This window comes from Anastrepha obliqua, chromosome 1 (genome assembly GCF_027943255.1).
Source record: "Anastrepha obliqua isolate idAnaObli1 chromosome 1, idAnaObli1_1.0, whole genome shotgun sequence".
Lineage (NCBI taxonomy): Eukaryota > Metazoa > Arthropoda > Insecta > Diptera > Tephritidae > Anastrepha > Anastrepha obliqua.
In genome coordinates this window covers 45451515-45471283 of record NC_072892.1, presented here as the reverse complement: position 1 = coordinate 45471283, position 19769 = coordinate 45451515, and the positions used below count along the sequence as shown (strand labels likewise).

General features: G+C 35.8%; 1 protein-coding gene across 1 annotated transcript in view; it reads left to right on the top strand.

Moving 5' to 3' along the window:
* The first annotated feature begins 25 nt into the window (after nucleotides 1-25).
* The window catches only part of LOC129251883 (serine protease inhibitor 88Ea), a 34055-nt gene continuing 14311 nt past the window's right edge, over nucleotides 26-19769 (top strand). The window contains exon 1 of the mRNA XM_054890867.1: nucleotides 26-380. The gene's annotated coding sequence lies outside the window, so the exon portion shown is untranslated. The remainder of the gene's footprint in view (nucleotides 381-19769) is intronic.

The window sequence follows — 19769 nt, the reverse complement described above, 5'->3', positions numbered from 1 at the left end:
GCCTGCGAGGTATGAACTTAACATTAGCCACTATAACGCTTCAGTCGGACGTGAGCATTTGTTGAATTGAGTATGTTTTAGAAAACGTGTAAGGTGAAAGTGGAAAATAAATCAACTTTTGACTTAAGTCCGTAAAGGTGACAAAAGCCAAATTTAGAAAGCAATTCGAAAAAGAAAAACGAAATATCAAAAACTTCAATTTATTTGTGCAAATCAATTCGGACATAAAAATTGTTTTAAGTAACTATTTTTGCCATTTTGGAGCAACTACACGAAATCTTTTAATTGTTATTGTGCAAGTGAGAGGACGACTGACCGGTTCAACGGGCTACTTATATCATCACAACAAATAAGCAACAAGCAAAAGCCAACAGTCCAAAGTAAGCAACCATCAACAATCTACTCTGAGCCGCTAGCGATTGGTGCCAACCAAAACAAAAATATTATATTATATATAAATTTAAAAATATATTGCACATATGTACATATCAGCAATAAGAAAATAGTAAAAAAGCAACTACTTCATTACATATATTTTTCGTATAAATCACTCCACGTACTTACACAAATTCATAAGCTTCATTATTACATATCATTATTATTATTTTTTTAATTTCTGCAAGCAACAAAAAAAACCTTGCAACTTTTAATCGGTGAATTGCTATTGAATCGTAAGTTAAGTAAATGCGAATAAATATAGAGAAATATATTTATTTGTGTATTTCACATCAAACGCTCCACCTCATACGCTCGCGTCGCATGCTCGTGGAGGCCGAATGCTCTGACTTTCGTGCGCTTTGCAGTGATTTAGGAATTTTTTGGGGAAAACCTCAACTTGCTCAATACCTGTATCTGCGCTTGAAGTGCGCTTCACAAGCCTCTCTATGCACAACACATGTATGTATATGCATATGTACGTGCTCTTGGGCATACCAATGCAATAGTGGGTGTATGTGTGTGCGAGATAGCTTTGCTTTTTTTATTTATTTTTATTATTATTGTCTTTTCTTGTCGTTTCATGGTGGGCATTTCCCCATGCAGTTACCAAAGTAGCATTACAAATGCTCCAAAGTAGCCTCGACGAAGCAATTACAATAGCCGACAATTGCAATTCCAAGCTGTACTATCACCAAAAACGTCTACAGTGGGTCGAGATGCAGATATAACGTGTAAAATATAAAATGAAAGGTGGTTTAATTCCATGGAATCTAACGAGAAAAGTACTAAAATTTGTACTAATCGTGTTTTATTAACATCTCGCTTGGCTTCTAAGAATACGAAACTAAGGGGTTAAGCCATTAGAGCGTTGAAAAACACAAGCATAGTTGAAGATTGTATATTGTACTGTCATGTCTTTTATTGCACATATCATAAACGATATATTTTTGAAAGTAATATAAAGGAAATGTCATTCCAAAACATATTTGAAAAGTGTTTTTATAAAGAATACACACCACTTCGCTAAAAGAACAATATGAGTATCGATAGAATTTTTATGCTGATTATAACGGTATTAAAATAATTTTTTTTTTTAGCTTTAGCGTAATTATTGAAAGACGAAATATTAAAATGGCGCAGAAACTTGGATTTCTCTACTGGTTAATAGATTTGATTCTCAATACTTTTCCATCATCCAACTTATCCAACCTATATATACTCGTATTATGTATTTATATGCAATGTTGATAGAAGTCCGCCGTAGCCGAATGAGTTGGTGTGTAAAATCTCCTCATAAAAAATATCTGCCGTTCGGAGTCGGCTGAAACTGTAGGTCTCTCCATTTGTGGAACAACATCAAGATGCACATCACAAATAGGAGGAGGAGCTCGGCCAAACACCCAAAAAAAGCTGTATGCGCCAATTATATATATAGGTATGTATATATATACAAGGTCAAGTCCAAAATAAACAAGACTGAGCTAAAATAGAAACGACAGGAGCTTCGTTCTGATAACTTCGAGTTTATTTATTCAAAATAGTTCCCTCTGGCCTCGATACACTGTTTTGCGCGACCTAAAAGCTTTTCGAATGAGTGTTTCAGGTCATTGACCGGAATGTCCTTCAGGATATCGGTACAAGCCCTTTGGATGGCCTCTACGGACGCAAAACGTTTTCCTTTCATGGCTAAACGCAATTTTCCGAATAGGTAGAAGTCTTAGGGAGCTATATCAGGCGAATACGGCGAGTGATTGATGGTTAAAATGCGATTTCTAGTCAAAAAACCAGTCACAAGAGTGAATCGTTGAGATGGTGCATTATCATGCAATAAGCGCCAGCTTCCTCCTTCGCGGTATTTAGGGCGAATTCGATGAATGCGATACAACAAACGCTTCAAAACGCCAAAATAGAAAATTGCGTTGACGGTTTGGCCCATTGGCACGAACTCTTTGTGGGCCACTCGCTTGGAATCGTAAGAACAAATGAGCATCGACTTGATTTTTGACTTCTCCAAACGCGATTTTGTGGGTGGTAGCTCTTCTGGGGGCCTTCCATTCGACACTTTGACGCTTAGTTTCAGGTTCATGTTGGAAACACCAAGTTTCATCACCAGTTGCAATGTTGTAAAGGAAGTCTTTTCTCGCCCCTTCAATGAAGTCTTTCGAATGTTGAATTCTGAGCAATTTTTGGTCCTCAGTTAACTTGTGCGGAATGAAACGTGCACATATTTAGTTGCATTTAAAGGAACTGTTTAAATAAGCAGTACACGTAAACTCATATACAATATTGGTACATACGTATTTGGACAAAAAGAACTCGTACATATCGATTTGTTTACCTTAAACTTATAATCGATACTTTATTCGACTTGAAGTGCATGAAATATTCAATTAGATAAATACCTATAAACTAAAAACATTTTAATGGCAATTCGAAGTCACATTAGGGGTTTCACACCGAATTCGTTAAAGTGGTACGAATATTCATTATTCGGATAACTCGGTAAACTTTTCCAAGTGTAAATGCCCATTTGCTCTTTTTTCTGTTTAAAATAAAAATGAATCTGAATTTGTATTTATAAAAGGAATAATTGTCCCTTTATTGTGCGATAGAAAAAATAAATAAAGTAGCATGCCACGAAAAAGTGAGAAGCCTTAAATCTCTGAATATTTAATAATCAATACACTTGAGAGAGTAATAGCCTTCTTGAGCATCTGGTCTAATGGTTTACTACACTTCTCCTTTGTTTATTTTTTATTCTTCTTCTCGCGCTTGCGGGTCTGCTTGTAAATATTTTCGATGTCTAAAGGCGAAAAAGCACCTCAAATGTATGATAACAAAACAATTTTGCCATGGATTTCCCACTTTAGTGCTCTACACACCAAATTCGATAAGAATAAAATAAATCCAATGATTCAATGACCCAATCAAAAGTAATTTATAACCTTATGATGTTATTTTACAAGAAATCCAATGATTCAATGACCCCATCAAAAGCAATTTATAACCTTATGATGTTATTTTACAAGAAATCCAATGTTTCAATGACCCCATCAAAAGCAATTTATAACCTTATGATGTTATTTTACAAGAATCTTCCTTTTCAGAAAAAAAGAAAGTTTATATGTCACATTCAATGTCGGCTTATTTCACTGTAAAATGCTGATAAGGGCATGGCAGCTTTCTTATCGCATGCCGATTCCAACTGCATTGTATGCATCATCTGGCTGTCTTTTTTGGTGTTTAATTTTGTTGTTTTTACGCCTGGGTGAGGTCAGAGTCAGTGGCTTGGAAAACACGCAAGTCAAATTAGCACTAAACGTTGACTTATGCAAGTATACAATGTATGCAAAATATACGTATATACAGGGTGCACCAACATATACGCTCAAATAAGTAGTCCAAACTCAATTGTATGTGAATAAAATGTGAGGTTTGCACTTCGGCCTCATAATCTTTTATGCCCTCAACTCATTGCATTACCTCATCCGAGCCCAATTCCCTTATTAAATTTAAAATAGAGTTGGGTTGGGCTGAGCGTATATGCCTTTTTTTGATCGAGATGTCTCAACCTTCTCCACACTATAGCGTCAAATTCTCGAAGGTGAACTGGAGTCTCCGAGAATTGATTGCAGAAACGACAGGAGCCAGTGGACAACATACCCAACCTGCGCAGATGACAGCGCAATGGCCTGGAAAAACGCCCATAAGCATTCTCAGTTTATCCTTAGGGTGGGTTATGTGCTTTCTAAACACATCTTTGATTATTATCATTGATACACTCAAGGATCAGTGAGGACTTAACTTCCAAGGATGGCAATACCTTGTGTGCCATCTGTGTATACAGATGGTATATGAGTACACTTTCGTAACAAAAAAACTCTGTATCGGAATAAATCGTAGTAATCGCTGTAATCGGTAGTAGTCCGGTGTAACGACCGAAATTTCGACGTTTTTTCATGAATCTTTTTTAAAAAGAAAATAAAATGCGATCGTTTTAAAGTTTCTACATATTTTTATTGGTGTTTTGAAGTATATAAAAAAAAATTTTTAAGTTAATTTTATATTAATTTGTTTAAAAATTTTGACGTCAAAGTGGAGTCCTTTAAAAAAAGATGAGTTGGTTCGGGGAAACACACAGCCTTCCAAAGTCATCTGAAATTAAAAAAAAGAGATTATTATTCTGTAGACTTTATTTTAGGTCCGAACCTAAGATATACATAAAAATAAAAAAAACAAAAACAAAATGGCGGACTTGTGAAAAAAGTTCTCAAAATCTAATTTTTTTTCTTCATAAATTGTTTAAATTAAATAGTTTATTATTAAAAAATTAAATGTTTTAAAGGTCCGGGATCTATATGTGTGTCTAGAATAACGGGTTAAATTTTTAGCCAAATCGGTTGAATAGTTTTGAGTCAGTGATTCCCCGAAATTTCGAAAACATGGTTTTGAGAAAAACGCGTTTCATACACACTTCGGCGCGCTCTCTTATTTTAGCCATAACTTTGAAAATAATTAAAATTTCTGTCTGAAATTTTTAAAGTATATTTTTAAGATGATTTTCTTCCGAAAAATGTAAAAAAAAATCGATTTTTTGAGCCCGTCACACCGGGCTACTGCCTTTACACGTTTCAGAATAGTGCGAACTTACTCTTCCAAACTTGAAACTGCGTTATTCCGACTGTGATTTTATTATAAAGGAGTTTTAGACGATACAAATTTTCATGTCGGCGGCAAAGTTAGCAAACGAAATTGGCGCATCTATAGATTTAAAAACCCAAACGCTATTATCAAGAAGCAAATGCGTCTGCAGAGAATGGCAGTTTGGTGTAGATTTTGAGGACAGTGTCATAACTGATTTTTCATTGTTGTTGTAACAGCATAAATGTTCCCCATAAATGCTACTTTGATTACAGAGCCATTATTACCGGCTTTTTATGGATTAAAATTTAAACTTGGCCAGCAGTTCATCCAGCCTTGGAGTTTATCTAGACGAAGCATGCCCAGTAATCGTATTATCAGCCAACTTTAGCAATGCCAATCGATCACCTCGGCGCTGCGATTTGAGACCTTTGGAGTATTTTTTTTATCGATTTCTAACAAAGGTTGCAGTTATGCCTATAATCTGGAAGCGATTCAAGCGTGTAATACAATATTTTTTCTCTATGCAAAGCCAGCCGAGGCGCCATTTAATTAATCTAAACTCTTTCAATGAAACAGTATTTTTTAAAATATTCTTAACAAGGAAACAACTAATGGCACACCCTTTGCAGTAATAAAAATGTATTTGTATAAGTATGTACATGTATTTCAAGCACTGATTTCCAATTAAATTTGCATATTTGTAAGATATTCTACAGAAAAAATAGGTATAGATATTTTATAAAGGGTGGTTAAGTTTCAAGGGCCGATGTTGATTTTAAATAAAATACAATTTTTTTAAGAAATTATTATCATTTCTCTTTATTATGATAATATTGGTATAGCTCAATTACGTATGGAACAAAATGTCGGCCAAATGGCCGCCGCGGCCTCAGCGGCACACTTCCATCTGATGGTCCAAATTTTCGATGACGCTGAGGCATAATTGAGGTTCTATGCCGTCAAATTGCCGAATTATCTTATCCATTGGCTCTTGAATTGTTGCTGGCTTATCGACGTACACCTTTTCTTTCAAATAACCCCAAAGAAAGAAGTCCAACGGTGTCGTTGACGTTTAGGTGTGGTTCGCATTCAACATCGGCCCTTGAAATTTAACGACCCTTTATTATAGAACAAATAAGGAAATCTACACTAGGAAGAAGGTAACCTTATATATCAGGCGTATGATGTTGGTGCACTATAATAGTCATTACCTCATTTAAGGAACATTTAATAACTTTAATATTATTTCAATATTTTATAAAATGAGGGTAATAATATTTTCTTAGCTACGTGTAGCAAATTTATACTTAAAAATAAGCTGCGACATGCCAGTTTTTAGTTTAAAGAATCTCACAGCTTTCTTTAAAATTTCTTATTAGACGAAATATAAGCAATTCTATACTAAATCTTAAGATTTCAAAAAGAAAGAGGTCATGATTTATAAAGGTCAAGATTCTAAATTGAAAGAGGTTATGTTATATTTACCAGGATTAGTCCAAATTCGTAGCACTCCAAAATACGTTTCGATAAGAGAGGACGTTGTTACTAATTGGTATACTCTTCATATGAACGAATGTGAAGTTTCAATTCAATCTGTCAATTCATTCCTTGTGTACAAGTCTTTTAGTATTGATGTGTCACAGTATTTTCTACAATGGAAAAAATCAAGTGTCGTACAGTGATTGAATTTTTATTTTTGGAAGGTTTAAAAGCAAAGGAAATTTATGAACGAATGCTGAAAGTGTATAAGGACTTTTCGTCATCATTTAGTACAGTACTGTAGAAAGATGGGTTGAACTCAAACGTGGTCGTACAAGCCTTGAAGATTGGTAAATCATCGAGTGACTAAAAGAGATTTAGTAGAAGCGCTAGGCATTTCATTGGGCAGTGTAAGTGGCTGTGACTGAAGTACTGGGTGTCAGAAAGCAGTGTGCACAATAGGTGCCGCATTCTCCAACAGTGAAAAAAAACACATTCGAATGCGACTTACTGAGAATCATTTAAAGCATTTTCGAATGGATAAAGTAGATTTTCTGCGTTGATTCATCACTACCGATGAGACTTGGTATCTATCTCTATCACCATGATTCTAAATAGACACAAGATGCTAAAGAGTGGTGTAAACCTGGTTCTTCGGCTCCTAAACGAGTTCTTATCCAGAAATCGACCAAGAAGGTGTTACCATCAGTTTTTTGGAATGCGAAAAGAATTTTGCTTGTGGATTACTTGCAAATAGGCAAAACAATAAATTCTGAAAATTATTATAACCTTTTACACCAGCTGAAGGGAAAAAATCGTGAAAAGACCCAGTTTGCAAAAGAAAAAAATTGTTTTTTATCAGGACAATACACCGAGTCAATGCTGCCAAGAGAGCATTTTGTCATCCATGAAGTAAAGTTCGAATTTATATTTATAATTTATATGTACTTACCAGATTTGGCCCCTAGCGACTTCCATCTATTTCCAGACCTAACAAAAATCATGCATGCAAAGCGTTTTTCATCAAATGATCAGGTCATAACAGCTGTGGAAGCGTATTCTGCAGCTTTTCCAAATTCTCACATCAAGGATGCAATTCATAAATTGGAATCTTGTTAAGGGGGAAGTCTACTGTGACAAGGGAAAAAACAGGCTTATTTTCCGGATTTTATTTCTAACAAAATATTGCTCGTACATAAAATCTATTTAAACTCTTATCTTTATTATATATTTAAGTTTTTGAAAAAAAAATTTTAAGTCAAAATATTCAAAATGGCCGCTGTGGCACTTCTGCAAGCGCAGGTCCGCTTTTCTTAGGTACCTAAACGGTGTACATGAAATCTTACGTTTCGGTGATCTAAAACAAAAAAACAAAATATTGTTATCATATACATAGTATTGACTCTCGTCTGACGTAGGATTATGTCGATAAAAAATTTTGGCGTTGAAAAAAAAATTCTTGAAATTTTTTTCTTTTTTTTTGCCTAAAATTGATGTTACTATTGTTTATAACAATTTAACAAATAACGATATCAAAAAAATCCTATGTCAGACGAGAGACACTATTACAGAGAATATATAATTAAATTTTTAAGCTGATTCATTTATCAGAACTCGAGATATCGTGTACACCGTATAGAAAAGCGGACCTGCGCTTGCAGAAGTGCCACAGCGGCCATTTTGAATATTTTGACTTAAAATTTTTTTTTCAAAAACTTAAATATATAATAAAGATAAGAGTTTAAATAGATTTTATGTACGAGCAATGTTTTGTTAGAAATAAAATCCGGAAAATAAGCCTGTTTTTTCCCTTGTCACAGTAGACTTCCCCCTTAAAACAAGTGTATTAATGTTCATGGAGACTATACGAAATAATAAGGTATACTTCAAACCATAAAATTGTGTTTTTTCTTATCGAAACGTAGAAAGCGCTAAGACCTTTGAGTCGCTCGAGATTTCACATACGTATGTATGTACGTATGAATGTATTTGTTATAGATAGGCGGTTAAATATTGAAAAATATTCAACTCCTCTAACTTAAACTTTGAACAATTACTCAGATGCCTTTCTTAAACAATTTTACTGTACACACTTGTATGTATGTATGTATGTATGCACAATTGCAATTTCATATATGTATCTCTGTAAATAAGACTGTAAGTGACACTGAATCAAATTTAAATTTCACTTGTTTTGTGCGGTTTTCCGGTTTTCACTTCCTACCAACCTACATATTTATCCAGCTGTGTACTTAGCTGCTTACGCGCCGAAGATCCGGCTTCGTATTGTTTTGTGCAGTTTTACTCCATTTTTTTCGGCAGTTTCGCATACTATAGGCTTTTGTTTGTACTTTTTGTAGAGTAGTGGAGCAAGACAAAGTATTAAAATATAAAAGAGTTTTGTCGTCAACAGTAAAAAAAACGCAATGTGGTATATATCTCAAGGTGTGCGCATTTGTGTAACGAAAAAAATATTTATTTGCATAAAAATTATCACATTAACCGCTTGGATTAAACCGGATTGTTTGGATTATTTATTTATGTCTAGAGTTAAATGATACAGACACTAGGAAAAATTAAAAAATATTCGTGTTTTTCAGTGTAATGCGCTTAACCCTTTAACTGGTTACTTTTATTTCCAAAAACTTTTTCTGTCTGCTTAATTACTTTCTAGCGAAGTTGAGTGTTTATTTATTTATTTATATAAATAGTACAGATTAAGACTAAGGTCTTTTTATAGTACTTCAACATTAATATATTCTTGCACAACTAGAATGATTTTAACATGAAAGTTTCTTAGTCTAAATTTATTCACCAGTTCATTAATAAATCAATCCAATATTCATATGTACATATGTACCTTAACTATAATAATAAGAAGATAAGGCTTTGGTAGAAGGAAAGGAAAAGAGGAATTTAGAAAAGAAAAAACAAAAGTAGTAATTAGAAAATATAGTATAGAGAGAAATTTAGTGCCCTAAAATCTGCTAAGCCAGCCTTCACAGTGTCGGCTAATGAGTTCCACACTTTAACAGCGTTAATAAAGAATAATCTAGATGATGATCTGTCAGGTGGGGAGGAGACTTGAATAATGTAAGTTTGCACATAAATATGCAATTTCTAGCAGACAAATAATTGTTAAGGCAACAGCCCAGTATGTGATCATATCTACCAATCCCATATACAGGGTGGACCATATAGCGTTTGCTTTTTGAACCACCTATTTTTTTTGAGAATGGTAACACAAACGACATGTCAAATGTGTTCATAATTTACTTAAAGGTTTGACATTTACGAAATTGGCCGCCTCGGAGCTGTGATTTAAGCCCGTTGGACTATTTTTTGTGGGAAGCCGTTAAGAACAAATGCTATGCGAACCATCCAGAGACGATTGATGCTTTAAAACACGAAATCAAAGTTGCCATTCATGAAATTGGAGCCCAAACAATCGAAAATGTGCCTAAAAATTGGGTTGATCGAATGGCCTACTGTAAAGCCAGTCGTGGCAGTCATTTGAACGATATTATTTTTCATTCATAAATGACAGTGTTCAATCTTCAAAATAAAAAAAAAAAATTGAAAAAATATTGATTAGTTTTTTTTTATAGCCGATTCAAAAAGCAAATTTTACATGGCCCACCCTATACATATATGTGTACATACCGTGTGGGATTATTAAATACCACATTAAGTTTATGGCAGGATGTGGAGTCAAGTTTGCTGAATACCACCTCAGAGTAGGTAATGAGAGGCATTTTTAGCTAGAGAACTAATTTGCGCCTCGTTTTCTCTGGCGTGAATATTGCAGAGACTCTTAGCTTACCAAATTTTTAACCTTTTCCGTAAAGGTAAGGGAACTAGTACCTATTCACAATTTACGGATATTGTCAACATACACCCACTTTTACATATAGGTAAGCCATATGACTTTGACGCATTCAAAAATAAAGAGTTATCATTAGCCCAAACAGAAAAAGCAGACAAATCACTGTTTATTTTTAAACATAAATCTCCAACGAGACCAATACGACTGGACAAGTACAATTGTATATCATCAGCATGCGCATGGACATTCATATACTGACAAACGGTAAAAACATCGTTGACAAAAAACTGAATAAAAGTGGGTCAAGTATAGACCCTTGCGGAACACCAGTGTGTACATATCTAGACTGAGATGTTAATTTACTGATCTTGACCTTATGCATTCTGCCACCAAGGTAGCTTCTCATGAACTTCACCGCATTGTCTTTGAAGCCCAAATAGTGTTTAAGCTTCAAACTTAACAATTTATGATCCACTGAGTCAAATGCTTTAGAAAAATCAAGTAAATAAAATAGAGTCAAGTCTCCGTTGTCAAAACTAATTGTAATATTGTCCAGTATTTTAACCATTGCTGTCGAGCAACTGTGACTTTGTTTGAAGCCAGATTGTAGTGGAGAGAGTAGACGATTGTCCTGTACAAATGAAGAAATTTGCGTGGCAAATTTTGGAAAATGTGGGCAGTATGCTGATAGGTCTATAGTCACCAGCATAAGTAGCATTTGTCTTTTTTGCGAATGGGAAAACTATAGTCTCTTTCCATACTGCTGGGAAACATGAACTAGTCAAGCAATGGTTTATTATATGGGTAAGGGATCCTATTATATATTGGATGTTTATATGTACGTATTTTAGCGAGATGCCATCATCGCCTACAGCATTAGACTTTATTTTGGATAAAGCTTTCAGGACATCTACTTCACTAACTGTCATAAATTGAAACTGTTCTTTTAGAGTAGAACAAGATGAGGAATCTTTTGAAATAGGAGCACAATTTGTTTTCTGACCAACACTAATAAAGTCATTTAGTCATTAAGTTCATCAAAGTCAATCTCACATTCGGGACTTTCCTTGCCATGAATTTTAAATATTTTTAGGTTGCGCCACAGTTCTCTTGTTGGAAGTGACGGATCAAGTTTTGACATAAAGAGACTATTACTAAAAATCAAATGTTGTTCTTTTGGAAAATATATATTTTTATTCGTTATTAACTAATTAATTTCGTTGATAAAAATTATATCACATAGAGATAAAATTAAGGCATTATAGGAATGAAAACATAAGCAATTAAAGATCAAATGAATTTCAAGAAATCTAAGTTACAAAACTAAAAATTCAAGTTAAGCGTAATGATAGTTTTTAAGCCAAGGTGCAGCACATAATGCTACCTCGCATATTGGGCACCAATATCTGAATTCTACTACTACTTCTTCTTCTTCTTAATTGGCGCGATAACCGTTTACGCGATTTTGGCCGAGTTTAACAAACAAAACAAACAGTCGTTTCTTTCTCGTGCTAACCGGCGCCAATTGGACACACCAAGTGAAGCCAAGTCCTTCTCCACCTGATCTTTCTAACGCAGAGGAGGCCTTTCTCTTCCTCTGCTACCACCAGCTGGTACCACATCGAATACTTTCAGAGCCGGAGCGTTTGTATACGTTCGGACAACATGACCCAGCCAGCGTAACCGCTGGATCTTTATTCGCTGCGCTATGTCTATGTCGTCGTAAAGCTCATAAAGCTCAATGCTCCATTGCCTGCGATATTCGCCTTTGCCAACGTGCAAAGGTCCAAAAATCTTGCGCAGAATCTTTCTCTCAAACACTCCAAGCGTCGCTTCCTTGGATGTTGCCATCGTCCCCGCTTCTGCGCCATACGTTACGACGGGCATGTTGAGAGCCTTGTGGAGTGTTAGTTTTGTTCGTTGAGAGAGGACTTTACTACCCAATTGCCTACATAGTCCAAAGTAGCACTTGTTGGCAAGAGAGATTCTGATAGGGATAATTAAAATTACATTTCACAATTTTATTCCTCAAAAGAATAAAACTATTTAATATTACTTTTCCTGTCAATAAAATTTTCAATACTCTTATAACTTGAGTTGAAAAAATCATTTTGTAGCGGTACTACCTAATATGAAGCGATTTTTTTATCTTCACGACGAGTATACTCGACATTATGCGAAAAATTTTCGTTACGCTCTGACGAGTATACTCGACATAAACAATTAAAGCGTTAAGGGTAAATTCCAATAACATTACGCTAAAGTATTACATATACAACAACAGACAACAGAAATCTAAATTTTTAATGTTGTGGTTTCCATCGTCGATGATTCAATGGTTTTGAACCTTTTTTTATTTTCACGAATTTTAGCAAGTAGGCGAGTGATAATGCGACAACAACAAAATCTTGAAAACACAGGCTATCGCACACTGGAAAAACCTGGGGAAAAGCTTGGTTTTTACATATAATGAGGTAATTAGTGCAGCTGTTTTATCTGTCCCAAATATTTAAAAATGGAAAAGGTTCAAAACCACTGAATTAACGACGAGCACAACCAGTAAAAATATAGATTTCTGTTGTCTATCAGAGACATTGTTTCAAGTATCATAAATATTAATCACTTGATATATTCTTGGAAATATCCAGCTTGTTTGTATCTACTTATGCGTAAACACTGTTGCTGCTCGCTCAATATTTAAATAAAAAATATTGAAATAAAATTCTGAAGTACAAACATTCTTTTCTTAGTTACCGCGTATGTATGTCATACATTTATGGACTTTTAATATAAAAAGTTAGAGGGTTCAAGAACTATAAAAAATATTATATAATTTTAAGTTGTATTCAACCATACTTCCAACTTGCAGGGTACGGACATACCCAATTTGTCGGTTATACTTTCAGTATAACACCGGAAAACGCATACAAAATGCATCTAACAAAACCAAAACGAACACGGCTCAAGTAGCAGCTATAGGAGTAGTAGTAGTAGTGAGAGTAGCAGCGCTAGCTGGAGTACAATAATTTGGCAAGTAACTCTCCAGCCGATTCCAGATTGACAGTTAGAAGGCCGAAAAAAGCGAATTTTCCAGAATTTTTTCTGAGAAACCTTTTAAATTTATCGATCTAAAAATGTGTACACCTATTATGTTATCTTTTAACTTGCATATTTATTTGGAAAGAAGCTACAGCTGATTTCCGGGAGCTCCTCTCAAAAAAGATGTTTTGCAGTGACCATTATGTCTCTGAACTGGATCCTCTGAAATTAAAAACCAAACAGATTTCCGTAAAGTAATGTTAAATCTAGTAATTAATAGAAGGAATAAGCAAAATACATTTTTTTGACAAAACGGCGGTACTTAAAAAAAAAAAAACGATTTTTGGCGAAAATTTCGGTCTTAAATTGTTTATAAAAAAAATATTTATCAGTGAGAAAAAACCATCGATTAATAACTTAAAAATATATTTAAGAAGCTTGTGTTAAAATTTGAGACTAATTTGAAAACACCATTTTGAGAAAAACGCGTTTAAAGTTTGAAAAGCACAGTCTAAGTCTGAAACGCCTTTTCAAATTTGCGTGTACCATAACTTCGAAAATATTCACCGGAACGATATTAAGTTTTCTGTGTGTATTCTTAAATATATGCTCTCCAACATCAGGTTAAAGAAGTCACTCGACAGCGAAACCTCGTTTAGTATCAAACGGCTCGGAGAGGTCCTTCCCAATTCTGAGGGCGCTGCTGGTATTGAGAAGTCCACGCAAGTGGGGAAAGTTACTTATCGCCATTCACTTGGGAGTAGCCAGGACGATTCTTCTACATATGGTTCAAGCAACTCCCAACTTCCGGGATAAGTCCAAGTATCCTCTGGGTAGATTCCGAACACCCGTTCGGGAGTGAGCCAACGTGAGAAGGCGAAGCATCCCAGGATATCTGGTTGTGCGCTGGGTTTGGGACCCACCACTTGAAAATCCCCCCTAATGAAAAGTTGTGCAAAGCCTCGGATGAGAACTTGCCATCAGTTGCCAGTGTATAAGTTGATAGGTAAACTACCAGTCCTAGTAAGATTTATCATTACAAAAACGGCCCTTAGGAAACTTAGACAGAAGGGGGAGAGACAGATACGCGAGAGAATTTGTTTTTGTTTCAGAAGGGCAGACGGATTTTTAATATCGCCACTTGAAATGCCAAAAGCCGTAAATAACAAACACAAATTTTACAGGAGATGCCCAAAACGCAATAAAATAAAAACTATTTTAGAAAGAAAACTCATTTGACACATTTTCATAAAATAACAAAGTCGAGTTACCTTTATGAAAACATGTCCCACGGATGCATTGGGTGTGCTTCTGAACATACCACCGCTTCCAATTCTAATTGAAAGGGAAGCTCGCTCGAGTGCCTTAAGATTAAAAGGTATATCTGAACTTAAAAGTGGGGATATGAAAGGACATTTAAAGATCTTAGAAGACTTCCTACATAGTCCCATTCTTCATAGGGATGATATATTACTATCACCCAAACCAATACTCTTCAGGAACTTCCAAGTTATTATCAATGAACGAACAGACTGGAGAACTAACTCTATCACTTTCAAACCTGGCTCCCAGCTATGGTTTACTGACGGGTCCAAATTGTAAAATGGTAGAACAGGGGCAGGAATCAATGGGCCCAAATTCAAAAAATCGATTCCGATGGGATCCTACCCAACAATATTCCAGGCAGAAATACATGCCATTGAAATATGTGTGAGAGAATGCCTTAGAAGGAGAATGAGAGGTACTCAGATCTACATACTTTCAGATAGCCAAGCGGCTCTAAAAGCCCTTCTATCAACAACTATCACCTCTAAATTGGTAAATGATTGCCTAAACCTCCTAAACACGTTAGGAAACCTCAACATAGTAACACTATGCTGGATTCCGGGACATGAAGGACATGAGGGAAATGAAATGGCTGACGACCTTGCAAAACAAGGAGCAAATATGCAACTTACTGGTCCTGAGCCTTTCTGTGGACTGACAAAAGGCCACATTAATGAATTCCTTAGGAAATGGGAAGAAAGAAAACTTGCCGCACACTGGCTAAACTGTGCCGGTCAGCGTCAAGCCAAACTATTCCTAAGTCCCAACAAAGGAATATCTGACAAACTTCTCTCACTAAACAGAGTAGATCTGCGCCTTTTAACCGGATACCTTACAGGTCACTGCAGCCTGAGCTACCATCTATCTATTGGTCTATCCGAGACCAATGTCTGCCGCTTTTGCGAAATGGACATAGAAAGCTCAGAACATGTGCTTTGTGAATGTCCTGCGTTGGGCAGACAAAGAATTTACCACTTTGGTGGTATCGTAGTATCTCCATGCAATCTTTGGAACAACAAACCCAAAACTGTGCTAAAATTTCTAAAAAGCCTAAAACTCTAGGGTTACAAAATAGGCCTTTCACAATAGATCAGCTCTGGTCGCAGTGCGTAATGGCCTTCTAATAATAATAATAATACCTTTTAAGAAAGTGTAAATTTTTTTCTAAAAGTTATTGCCAGGAAACGCATCATCAAAAAGTGAATTTTAGGTTTGTTGTTAGTTACTGCCTTTTACGTTCCAGGTGACAATAAATATACTCTTATTCCCGTATACAAATAACTTCTGAACTGTATTCCTTACTGCAGCTGTTGACGCATTAGTCGGCGCATATACACGGAAGTCTTTTACATCGAAGAAAATTCTCAACATCGCCTGCCAAAAAGAACCCAATTTTGAGCGTTTTCTAACTTAGACTCTATTATCCTCAAATTAAATGGACTATAAAAATGCATACCCAGAAGCTTACTAAATATTCTGATTAAAAAGTTGAAAATTTGAATGACAATTTTTTGAAAGTAGTTTAACTCTATTTTTATAAAAAATTATTGGTAGAATTTCAGCATGAAAAATTTTGCGAGCAGTGAAAAGAGATAAACTGACTTACTATGTGAGCACATGTGTACTTATATTATTATTATACTCTCCAACTTTACATTGTAGGGCGTAATTTTCGTCAGATATTTGTTCGCAAATTCCCATTCATACACGTTTATACAGGTCGTACTATATCTATATACACATGTGGGCATATTGTAAACAAAATATTTATGAGTTTAGCAAATTAATAGCACGAACACTAATTGAGGATTTCCCGATCGGCAAAACTGAAACAAAATTAAGTAGTATGCAAAAAAATGTTAAAACTCATCAATCGCACGGAATTCCCCAAGTGAAATGGCATTCAAACAAGTATGGGATTCATTAAGTATAACTTTATAAGCGAGCATGTTCACTTTAATACATATACATACAGCTACATATTGTATAAACAAGTACACTAATGTTAAATAGTAAGCCATATCTTACGCGGAACACCATATTGGCTTATTCAACACGGCGATATAAAGGTATAGGTGTGCACTTCAAAACAAGTTTGTTAATAGTTTTGTGTTTGGTCAAGCCATATTGTTCCAAAAGAGTTCCAAACTATTCTTAAGTACCACTCCGACCAAGATGAAACGACAATGTAGGCGCTCCAACGACATCGGTTCTTAGTTACCGGAAAGACCCGGGTTTATATCCGGCTATGGATTCTCATTCCAGCAGCACTCCCCAAACATTTATGGAGAATGTCTATTTATTTTAAATTATTTAAAATTATTCCTTAAACATAAAGAGTCTAATAATATTTAGTTTTTCAAATTAAAAATATGTCGACATGCCGAAGCCTGCGAAATGGACAGGCCAGTCAACATGGCCTCCTAAGACATTAGCCGCAAAAGAGCCAAACAAAAATTCCCTTCTGGTATTGAAATACTTTAGGTATAGGAACAGAAATCTCGTACTATGTTTTGGAATAGGAGTGACTTCTAGAGCCGACACGATCAAGCATATAAATGATTGCTGAATCCGGTCAATTGTATTTACGTAGGTAGCGTGGTATGGCCACCAAATCAAAGTGATATATTCTAAACGTGATCTAACAAAAGCCCTATAAAGGGCTTTTAGAAGTATAAAGATCAGAAAAGCATGAACAATTATGATGAACAAAAGCCAGCATAGAATATGATTTGGAAACTATGTAGTAAGTATGAGCGATAAACGTGAGAACTACACCAAAAACCACTCTTAGGTCTTCAATTAGCTCTACTGATCTCACTCGCAGCCAGTAATTTGAGAGTGTTCTCAACGTTGGTACGATATCTCCTTCAAATTTCTGACTAACTAATGGAAAGCGGATATTCAGTAGGCTTTACCCGTAATGTGGAGCATTACTTTTAAGATCTTGAAAATAAGTAAACAACACAAACTTCACCCTTACCCCTACAGTCGGTTTTACGTTACCGAAATGATCCGGCTTTACTATACATATATCCGGCCAATGACTGTCCCTCCAGCAGCACTCCCCGTACATGTATGGCTTAACGCTATAGAGTTCTAGTTACCGAAAAGAAGCATCTCTCTGCAGAAAGACGGCTCTAAAATAAACTAGATGTACAAGTAAATGAAAGTCTGTGAAACCGTCAAGCGTATTTCTGCCATTTAAATTAATATATCTTAAAAAATATTTCCATTTGTATGATAACTTCAAGAAGCAGAATAAAAATTGAATGAGACGCTTAGCCTAAACACCTTTCAGGGATTTTTGTACCAGTCAATATAGGTTAGGTTAGGTTTCGGTTGCTGCCACTTTCCACGCTCGTTTAGTTCCCTATGTAGTGAGTTTCCTTTACAATGTGTTGGAAATCCCCAATGTCCCCGAATGCAATGTTAAGCATTGCAAGAAATATTTGCAGAGATGGATCTGTCGGGTTTTTACCAATGCAGAGCAGTAGGTGTCTCATCTCTGCAGTTGCGACATAAGTCATTTGAGGGGAAGCCCATTCATTTGTCGTGTATGATAGTACCAACCGCAGCACGAATTAAGGAACGGCCAGGAGAGATTATAAATTTAAATCTTATTTCATTGAACATGGGCAAAATCTGTTTTTCGCACAAAACGTCTCCCTACCCAGTCAAGAAACATTAAAGTAAATGGAGTAGCTATAAAAGTTGGGTGGTGATTTTAAAAATAGAGTTTCTCGAAATTAAAAGCTTTAGATAAGTTACGTATTACAAAAGGGTTAAGCTAAGCGTTATTGTTGTTGTAGCAGCATAAACATTCCCCATACATGCACGGGTAATGTAACCGGAGTCACAGTCCTTGGCCGAATATAAATCCGGGCCATTCCAATAACGTAGAACCGACTGTCGTAGGAACGGTCTATGCATCTATAATTGTGGTTAATATTTTCAAATAGCTCTTTGAATTCGGAAAAATTTTGCCATAAAGGCAGGCATATTTGAAATTCTTTGCTTAATAATTGCTTAGTGTGCGTTCGTAAACATATTTGTAAAACAGTAAAATATTCAAAAGCATCTGCACGAAACTTTAGATTGTACTCTGGAGAAACCTCTAAATAAAATCTGATTTGAAGCTAATTCGGACTAGTGTACATAGAATTGACTAGATTTGATTAGTGGAAAAGAAATAGAAATAGGTTGCATACAAAAACTTCTTCCTCTTCTTAATTGGCGCGATAACCGCTTACGCGATTTTGGCCGAGTTTAATAAAGCGCGCCAGTCGTTTCTTCCTCGTGGACACACCAAGTGAAGCTAAGTTCTTCTCCACCTGAACTTTCTAACGCAGAGGAGGCCTTCCTCTTCCTCTGCTACCACCAGCTGGTACCACATCGAATACTTTCAGAGCCGGAGCGTTTGTATACGTTCGGACGACATGACCCAGCCAGCGTAACCGCTGGATCTTTATTCGCTGCGCTATGTCTATGTCGTCGTAAAGCTCATACAGCCCATCGTTCCATCGCCTGCGATATTCGCCGTTGCCAAAGGTCCAAAAATCTTGCGCAGAATCTTTCTCTCAAATACTCCAAGCGTCGCTTCATCGGATGTTGTCATCGTCAACGCTTCTGCGCATACAAAAACTACGTATTTTTTAATGCGCAGTATTTTTCTAAGGAAAGCTAGACAAAGCTCTTAAGAATATTTTATAATTTCCGACAATCAATTAACCAAAAGGTTCACCTACTAAAATCTCCTACTTAAAAATCACTGTGCGTTTGTGGGGAAGCGAAAGAACATGATGTAGTGGTGGCACTAAATTCAATTGAAGGGTATCTGCTCGAAACCAGTGGCTTTCGCTGTATCGTAGGTTATTGTTGTTGTCGTAGCAACAATACTAAGCCGTCGTCTTCGTCTAACTCATTTAACGATAGTCCCAAGAAACTTGCTGTTTCGACAGTTGGGGTCCAGAGCAGAGAACTGCAAGCGGTGGTATTTTTCTGACTTGCGATCCAC